An 11066-nucleotide genomic window follows, 5' to 3' on the forward strand; every position below is an offset into this window, starting at 1 on the left:
TTAGAATGTATCGAAGCATCAAGAATCTATTTGTAACATCAGGAATCTATCGTTTACAAATTATTTCAATTTGTTACTCTTAAACGCAGCATATTTTAATGTTTTAAAATGTCACTTAACATGTAGTAATTCCTTCGATTATAGAAAAAAGAAACATCGTAAATTATATAAAACCTTGTAAATGTGCATCAGAACTACAATAAAATCTACATTTTTTTCAGACACTTTTTTTCTTTCTTTAAAATTTCTTGCCTAAAAGACTCAATCAGAGATGAAAAAATGATCAACCCTAAAATTTTGTCTATTACCTAGAAACTTCGAGATATTTTCTATTAACTATTAATAAATAAAACTCTTCGAGCAATCATCGAACATGATTTAAATTTTTTTTTATTGTCTGAACTTGGTTGATTAGCAGTGGAGTAAAATTAGGTATTCCTTTCTTGAACTAACCTGTGAGTTATCTCTTAAAATATGGTTATCTTAAAATATTCATTTGCCGGTGGTGACTTTTCTTGGCTGTTTTGGAGGACTATCGCCAAATTCAAATATATATAACTTATTTGCCCCAACTTATGATCCAATCTTTTCGAAATTTTGTCTACTCCCTCAATTTTGAGGATCAGGAATCCACACACACACACACACACACACACACACATATATATATATATATATATATATATATATATATATATATATATATATATATATATATATATATATATATATATATATATATATATATATATATATATATATATATATATATATATATATATATATATATATATATATATATAAATACATATATATATACTAGAGGCTCCACCCCCTGCTCACTACCGCTCACCAACTCCCGATAATTGCTACGCAATTACATTTTCGTTAGCTTCGCGAACAAACTTAAAGTCGTTTTCCTGGAGATTAGCTGGCAATTTTTCTGCACCAACATCACATAGAGAGAATATAATAGGATTGTAAAATGTCAGAGGAACTTATTATCAACATTATAAACTTATATAAAGCAATTTCAATACAAACAATATTATAAACTTATATAAAACGAGGAAGCAATATTATTTAACATATTACTACAGGGCATTAGCCGGAGATTAATCTCCGTATCCGAAGCACGCGTGATAGAGCCTAACTGAAATCATTGTTGATCTTATAGGATGGCGGACACTCCCTATATGGTGCTTTATCTCCTCCCCCTCCCCGTAATTTAAATTTTTAACTAAAAACAATTAAAACCTGATGGAAAAAAAATTTGCAAAAATTACAAACAAATTAAAACATGTAATATTAATAAGTTGATTCTAAGTAATATTTCAAAAGCAAATACCATTGCAAGTAATTGCTCAATTAACTTCAATACTGTCAACTGACAAAACATTTTAGTTTCAATCAGAAGTATTCGTCAGTACACCAAGATGTTCGTTTTCATTTAGTCATGACTTTCATTCCGTCTTGACTTTTCAACGTTTCTTCGCCGCGCATTCCGCCGTCGCGTATTGATAGCACTACGATTATTTTCCAGTTAATTTTGGGCAGCTAAATCATGTTCAGCTCTATGCCGCTGTTGATATCGCCTAAGATATTCACGGCGATCCATTTTTTATAAAAGATATAAGTATTTTAACGTAAACTCTGTTCAATATATTTTGATAATTTGGAATGTAAATAGTTTTTTGAGAGAGTGTTGATTCGTACTTCCAATAACTCTACCCGATTTATCAAAGCTATTAAAATATATTGGAATCTATACCATAATAATAAACGCTGCTGTGTGTGTGTCTGTAATCACAATATATCGCCCCAGTAACCTCGCCCAGGCACGAAACTCGGCACATAATTGGGTTTTGACATAATGAAGAAGAATTTTTTTTCTTTCTCAAAAATTTCGATTAGTTTTTAAGTTATCAGTCATTTTGTAAGAAAATCTATGCTTTTTCGTCTTCAAAGAGCCATATTCAAAAAACTATTAAAAAATGCATATACTTTTCTCCACTCTTATAAATGTATGCTAATGCGAACCTTACAATTGAAATATTAATTTTCGACAACTTAAACCAATAATATACGAAGGAATTAATAATTTAATTGTAAGGTTCACATTAGTTTACATTTATCAAAGTGGCGAAAAGTTTAACTTTTATATTAAAAATGTGGCAACATATTCGATACGTAAATAGAACGCTTCGCTTTGATATATTTGTCATATACATTGAAACGCAGAGCTATAAGCGATAAGCAGAGAGCTCGCCGCACTTAACTATACTCAATATTCAGATTTCCTGCTATGTTTTAAAAAACTTTATTTGTGAAAACCTTTAGCGTGGCGGACTGCTGGCCGCCTTAGGCGGCTAGTTCTAAAATAAATAACTGCGTTCTATCAAAACAAACATTTTATTATCAGACTTCAGAACAACTATCTTTTTACATTGCCACTCAAAATTATTAATAAACACTGGATAATATTGCGTTAATGACACTTTTATCTAATGACGTCATAAACAATCGTTTGCATAAATAATCGTTCGGTCTTTTGATAGCGTAACAAGTGTGATTTCTTTTTTGGAATGGCGATGTTATAACTTTGTTGTTGAGTTAATAAATCTTCCTTTTTATAAACGTAATAGTAGTTTTCTTAATTATTTGATTCGAAGTCCTATGAGCTATGAGTTTTATTTGAGGTCAGTTTGTATTTTGTATTTTTTGACAGCATTATTAAAAATTATTACCTTTTCACATACATGCGTTCTCAATTTTGATTGGCTGCTTTGGGCGTTACTAACCAGAAGTCTTCTGTAATTGGCTATGTGTTATCATTCCACTCTCTTCTTATATATATATATATATATATATATATATATATATATATATATATATATATATATATATATATATATGTAATACAAAAATTAAATACATTTGTATTAATAAAAGCATTAAAACTTCATTCGTTTTCATAAAATATCTTTAGTAAAGGATAAGGGTAGAAATTCTATTTTGGGACTTCAAGGCTAAAAACATACCAATCAATAATAATTAGATTTATACTTCAAAAGAGAAGTTATTTTAAGATCTTTCACTTCCATATAAGGAAAGATTAAACAATTTGCTATGAGTAATAAATAAATTGATGAGGCGTAGGAATACAGAAAAAGGCAATAATGACTGACCTCTTCACAACTGGTAATCATCCTATAAAACGCAGGACCGAATGTTTTTGCGTGGCTTTTGGTTGTTTATCATGCTTAAATAAAATCCGTCAGCTTAGACGGGACATGGGTCTCCCCCCATCTCCAGCGGGAGGAGGCTAAGATGTGTATGCTTTCACCATCGCTTCTAAATAAAAAGGATTATGCACAACATGGATTCGTTAATCATGCTGCTTTGACTACTAATTAACTAAAAAATAACGGTGTGGATACACCGTTATTTCAAGACGGCAGGACTTTTGCTTTGTGCAGGAAACCCCTTAAAAGAAAATTTTTGTGCAATACTATCTCTTGGGACTTAGGCCTAACGTGACCGCTACCTCGTCGAGAAGGATGAGTTTTTCACCCCCTTGGTTTGAAGAGAAAAAACTTCATTGGACTCCTGAGATTAAAAAGTTTTCGATTGTGGGGGAAAAATGAAAGGACTTCCCATCCTAGACACCGGAAGAAATCGCCTAACGCCGTTCTGAAGGATTCCTCATCCCTTCCTAAAAAATCTGTTCCTTATCGCTTCTGGAATGCTGATGCTTGGAGTCAGACCGTTCGCTTTTGTCTGAGCTCTCATAAAGTTTTGTGCCTGTTAGTGCCCAAGAAACACAATGGAAGTGTGCGATTTATGCGGATTAGTGTTTTAGAAAAGTCCTAATCATGATGTTGTGAAAAAAAATGCTTAGTGAGTCAGCACCGAATGATAAAGAAAGTGTTATTGTGAAAGCAATTATGTGCGCGATTTATAGTAGAGGAACTTGTTGCTCCTATGGAAAATTCCTTTATAGGAAAAAGATTTTTTTTTTCTCCCTCGAAGTGTGATAAAAAGTGTTTTTTTCTTATTACAATAGAGAAATCCCTTGCATATCCTTGCATATCCGCACATAATTTTTTTTCTTTTTCTCCTTCATAATGAATAATTTTTATTGTTTATTTTAGTAATATAAAATTTTATTATTACGTATCTTTGAATAATCGTAAAATATGAAGTGCATTTTTGTGTTTATATTGTTTATGTTTTATGATAGAATAGTGCATTTATACTGCTTTTAAAATGTTTTTAAAAGAAATAGATGTGGTTCAAACGTCAATTAAAGTAGCGAAGGCAAACAAAATTAAGATATTATTTAAACTTTTGTTTCCAAATGATTTGTCTAGATTAAACCGTAACAAAATTCTAAATTTTTCAGAATTTGCTTTTGAACTTAACGATGATGAATTTTCAAACAAACTGAAAGAAATTTGTGATAATTTTAAATTTTCGGAATTAGTAAAAATTTTTGACATTCTTAATATTTCCAGTGAAGGAAATAAGGAGGAAATTGCCAAGCATATATTAAATTGTTTATGTGATTTTAATTACTTACAAAATTCTATTGTAATTGAAAATCCCTCCGAAGATGAGGAGGAAACTACTCAGTTTGAAAGCAAACACACCCAAACTGATTTTGAACCACATTTACCAACTAAAACTTATGTAAATCAATTTACACAAGTTAGTTTAAATTCTATATGTACAAAAAGTAGTGTTGATGAAGATATGGTATCCTATAGTCAAAGTTCTAGTAATAATATAAATAGGGAAAACGAAACAAAATTAATAGTTAGTTTTTCAGATATTGAAGCAGTTACCTCTATGTTTAATGGAACGCGTTTTGAAAACATTAATTCTTGGTTTGAAAGTTTTGAAACTCATGCTAATTTATTTAAATTATCTGATATGCAAAAATTTTTATTTGCAAAAAGATGTATGAAAAATAACGCATTAACTTTAATTAGAAGTGAAACTCAGTTAAATTCGTATGAAAAATTAAAAAATCTTTTGCTTGAAGAATTTGGACTTAGTTGCAATAGTGCAGAAGTACATGCAATGTTGCAAAAAAGAAAACAAAGGTATAATGAAACTCTTCAAGAATATTTCCTAAAAATGAGAGAAATAGCCACTCAAAGTGATATTGATGACTTAGCTCTAATCACTTACATAATTCAAGGAATACCAGACCAAATAATAATAAAACAGTTCTTTATGGAGCCAGTAATCTTTTTGAATTTAAACAGAAACTTAAACTTTATGAAAAAATTAAAAGTGATTTAGATAAAAATAAATTTCAAACTAATAAGGGACCATATGTTAAGAAGTTAGAAAACCCGAAATATGACATTAAGTGCTTTAAGTGTAATGCACCAAGACATAAAGCCCCGGCTTGTCCTAAAAATAAAAATGTAACCCCGAATGTGACAAAACCCAAAATACATCATACTACACAGGAGAACCCATTGAATCAATGTAAATATTGCTCAAAGAAAGGACTTTTGAATCAATTTCACATGGGCTCCTCGTGTGTAAACAACCCTAATAATGTGGTTGATGTGAACGTTCAAAATATGACAAGTAATCAATAGCAATTACTAATATCCGGATATAAAGTTGAAAATGAATACCTAAATGGAGGTAAAGTGGAAAATAAAAACCTAAAGGGACGTCCAAAACCAAAACAAAATAAAAAGGTAAACAAAGAGACATTATTGAATGTTGATACCGGGTCAACATTAAATGTAATACCAAAAGATTTGGTGTTAAAATTGAATATTCCTATTAAAAAATGTGAGGAATTAAAAGTTACCCAAACGAAAGGATACACCGTTATTTCAAGCCTGTTATTTTAAGATCTTTCACTTCCATATAAGGAAAGATTAAACGATTTGCTATGAGTAATAAATAAATTGATGAGGCGTAGGAATACAGAAAAAGGCAATAAGGACTGACCTCTTCACAACTGGTAATCATCCTATAAAACGCAGGACCGAATGTCTTTGCGTGGCTTTTGGTTGTTTATCATGCTTAAATAAAATCCGTCAGCTTAGACGGGACATGGGTCTCCCCCCATCTCCAGCGGGAGGAGGCTAATATGTGTATGCTTTCACCATCGCTTCTAAATAAAAAGGATTATGCACAACATGGACTCGTTAATCATGCTGCTTTGACTACTAATTAACTAAAAAATAACGGTGTGGATACACCGTTATTTCATATATATATATATATATATATATATATATATATATATATATATATATATATATATATATATATATATATATATATATATATATATATATATATATATATATATATATATATATATATATATATATATATATATATATATATATATATATATATTCAGAAAAAGAATACTTTTGTGTCTGATTTTGTAACTAAAGTAGTAGTTAGCACAAATTAGAGTTATTGCACCAAACGCTCCGTTATTGAAGAAAAAGTTCAAGCTTTGCGCGGAGGTAAAAATCGGAAGTTTGGGGCGGCGAGAGTTTCTTCAAACGAATGAACCAGCCTTTCTTTAACCCTGCCAACCTACGAGCACATATAATCGTATTATTACAATTTAATACATATTAAGAAAGTCACAGCAATTTGACTCCTTTTTTCACTCTGAATCATAAATTTTTTGCTTATTTATTTTTATTTTCACATCCTTGACAGTATCATGTTTTGTCTTAAGGGAAAATTCGATGAAGTTTAGGGGAAACTTTTTTCTTTTCAAATAAGTCCGTTACCATAGGAAAGAATCTGGCATCGAAAAGGAAGGCAGCGAATTTAATTGTCAATTACCTAGTAGCAAAGAAAAATTTAATAAAATTTCCCTACGAGTGAATTGTTTGACAAAAGTTCCCTGTAACGCCTCAGAGTGCTAAGCATTGTAACTGTAAAAAAACTTTTGAAACATTCCTCGAAAAATGCAAATAAATTCCTTATTTATAACGTCTTTGAAACAGAAAACATTCATTTAATAATTTTATATGGAGTAAATTGTTATTTACTCCATCTTATCTAATGTATCTTACGTACCTGGTATTAATGCATTAAAGGTGGTTTCTAAATTTAATATATTTATATGGATTATAGATGAAACTATAAAACTATAAGCGCAATTTTCTCGAATTTTTGCTTCTCTTACTTGCTGCATCTCTTACTAGTACAATTTTAAACTAATTTACTTCAAATTGTGACACAATATTCGTAATAAATACAGCTTTCGTTCCAAGCAGAGATTTTTTAATTGAGTTGACTGGTTTTGAGTAATCTACGAAAATGCAACTAATTTCATGCCATTTTTATTGTTTTTTTCAAAACAGCGTCATTTTTTGAAAAATAATTTATTTTCGAAAAACCCTACGTGCAACAAGAACTATATTCATGTATTTCAGAAGAATCAAATTCGGATGTTTTTTTCCCCTTCAACTTATGAGTACAGCAAATTATGGATTTTTTACAATAAAATAAGTTACAAACATTAGATTATGTATGTTCTAGCCTAAATTTTTGCATTTTTAATATGATAAAGATATAAAGATTTAAATATATGTAATGAGATAAAAATGTATTGTGTTAAGTTTATCACTATCATTGCAAAATCCATTTAAAAAAATTCTTTTTTTTTTACAACCTCCTACAGTGTTGCTTCCCCTTAAGCACCATCGACGTCAAGTATAATAATTTTTTTCAGCTTAAGCAAAATGAATTTATACTATTTCTTCATTAATTTAGCTTTTTAGTACATGGTTTATTTTTCTATTTCAATTATTACCCATTACCAAAATTAATTAAGCATCATTAGCGAGAACAATAGTTTGGCAAATTTTAACACCACTTCTGTCTTAATTTCTCTTTTTATTGTACAGCTGATTCCTTTTCTTCAGATTGCTAATGTTACCAAAACTAAATAAGCATCATTGGCGTCAATGCTAGTACAGGAATTTCGAAAAAACAAACTGCAGACTCTTTCCTTTTACAATCGTTTGTTTTGGAATGCTAAATTATGTATCAATAGCTTTTCGAACAAAGTAATTTACATTTTACGGATTGTATCCTTGTAAAGCTACAAACATTACGTTTCACATTTGTGTTTGTAAACACATACATCTTCATTTTTAGTTTATTGTTCATGGCAAAGTATGTCGAAAGTGTATTACATGGAATGAAAATTTTCTAGGTTCATTATTCTTCATTATTCATTATAATTCAAACTTAGGTATAGTATATTCTTGTTGTTTAATATCGATAAAAGAAGCAATCCCTTTTTTATAAGAAATGTTTTGTTTGTTTGTTTAAAAATATAAACAAGTGAATATTTGATAACTGGCAGGAATCAAGAGGTGTTTTAGATTATTTCGTTTTTTTTTTTTTTAGTTTTGGTAATACTGCAATCTTCATGGACTAACTTTTATCTCTAAAAATCAGTAGGCCAAAACGCAAACGATTTTAAAACTAAGAGAATATAAATAAAAACTTACGTAATGTAATAAGGATAAAATGAGCCGTGATAATCGGTCGCAATAATCGAGGGCAACATCGGGTTATATTCGGAGAAGAAGTAGAATGACAAGAAAAGTTTAAACTGTGAAACAGATCGCTCCTACGCTAAACAGATATTTTCTTTCTGAAGTCTATTACCAAACATTTTTTTATACAATACTGGCATTCATTTAGAAAAAAAATATGCATATCTCACAATGTGCTGCTTTTATTATTTGAGAAAAAACTGCTTCTGTAAAAAGACTTTCTCTGCACGATGAGTTAAGTTGCAGGAAAGCCATATTTACGAGTGCATTATGAAGAACAGACCTAGGGGGAAACAGCACGTGCTGTTCAAATATTACGGGATGTGAATCATTGCCAACAACTGGGGGGGGGGGGTTATTTAATATTCTCAAGCACATGCATTATTTATGTTTTGATATAAAATAAGATATAAAATAAAAACTTTTAAGATATAAAATAAAAACTAAACGCAGAAGCGTTAAGAGTAGCAAATTAGTATATAATGTCCGTAATTTCCGTCATTTATTTATTCTTTTCCCCCTTTCTCCTTTTATTTATTATTTAATTTATATTTATTGCTTATTTATTATTTATTTATGTTTTGTGAAAATGAATGTATCTATGTATGTATCCATTAATGTATCTATGAATGTATAATTAATGTAAATATGAAATGAATGTATCCATTAATGTATCTATGCGACATTAAGAGTGGAGATAAGGCTCCACAATTTCATGACCAACGGCATGACTTAGACAATATGATCAGCATCGTGCTCAGGCCGCCTTTACTTCTTAGACAAGCTGGTACTCATCGATCTGAAGCTGGGTGGGCTTTAAGCCGCCGTTGGGGACCTTTTGCAATGACAGTATAAATAAATGTACTTAAAAAAGACTCCTTTAACAAAGTGGTCAAATCTTTTAACAGAAAATATTAAAATATTAATTAATATTTGAAGCTTAAAAAAGAATTTTGCTTACTTCATATTTTTTCAACTTGATGATTAAAATTCTTAAGAAACTCTAAGAAGTTTCTAATCTTAATAAATGCACCTAAGAATTTTGCGATATAATATTTGTATACCAATAATACTTTTTTAACGACTGAATATTTCTTTACTGTATTAAATACTTAATAACTTTCGTAAATTTTCTTCTTTTACTCATCACAAGATAAACTCCATGAAAGGTTATAGACAAATGATTCATTTTTTTAGATAATACTATTAAAGATGACATACATATTCCAAAATATAAACATGAAAATTTCCTTTCTGCTAACTTAGAATAAATTCTTGTAAAACAATCGATTGTTTGCTCGTTAAGAAAAAACATCTATTTATATTAGAAAAATTCAAACACATTAAATTAGGGAGCACAGGTTCGAATTTAACCGATAACAATCTTCTTATTTTTATTAACAAGTTCTTATTTTTAGACATTTTTCCCGCGATTGTTCATATCTAGTATTTTTGGTGAATGAAGATTTTCATGGAAACTTTATACGGATCTTTTTTTTTTACGAGATTTCTTTAATTTAGATTTCAATAATTTTTTACATTTTGCAATTTGATTCAAAATGTAACTTAGCATAAGTAGAACTTAGTGGAAGAACCGGCTAAGTGACATTTTTAAAAAAAAATAAAACTGAGATTTCTAGGGGAAAGTACTTATTTTAGTCATATTTAAATATATGAAATTCATTTATATTGTTAAATCTATTTATTTCGAAAATACTCAGGGGAAGAACCAGCTAAGTGTCATTATTTGAGTATTCTTTGGATGGAAGAACCGACTAAGTCACTTGGCGTCATATAGTGAATGAAAACAACCCTAGAAAATCACTTTGCTTGGCATTGAACGCTAAGACAACGGGAGATAAAAAATTGGTGAAAATGAAAAACTTAAAACAATAACTTCGATACATTAAAAAGGAATTTATGTTCTTATTGCGAATGAATAACTAAAAAAGACAAGAAAAACAATAACTCTTAAATAACTTCACCGCACATTTTTTTTTCCTGCTTCTACTTCACATAAGTTTGTGCTTCAGACACTACCCAGGTAATCAATTAATTTATTTTTCTAAGCAAAGTCACGCTGAAAATAAATGTTATTTTGTGCTTATGCAACTTTTTTAGTTTATTATTACTGTTACTAGCTGAATGCTCTTTTTTCCTGGGGGTTGAAAGCAATCATTGTTGTTGTTGTTGTTGTAGTTCTTACGTCGCAAGAGCTGCACAATGGGTTATTGGCGACGGTCTGGGAACATCCCTGAGGATGATCCGAAGACATGCCATCACAATCTTGATCTTCTGCAGAGGGGATGGCACCCCCGCTTCGGTAGCCCGCCGACCTGAGCGTGAAGTCGAGCACTTTACTGTAGAACAGTTTAACGAGGACCTATACCGCACACTGTCGGTCCCTACGCAGACTAATCCACGTGGTCACACACCCGCACACTTACCGCAGCTAATGATGCTTGACTTCGGTGTTCGGCTGGGAACCGT

Source organism: Parasteatoda tepidariorum, chromosome 8 (genome assembly GCF_982258835.1).
Source record: "Parasteatoda tepidariorum strain Cologne lab strain chromosome 8, Ptep-v5.0, whole genome shotgun sequence".
Lineage (NCBI taxonomy): Eukaryota > Metazoa > Arthropoda > Arachnida > Araneae > Theridiidae > Parasteatoda > Parasteatoda tepidariorum.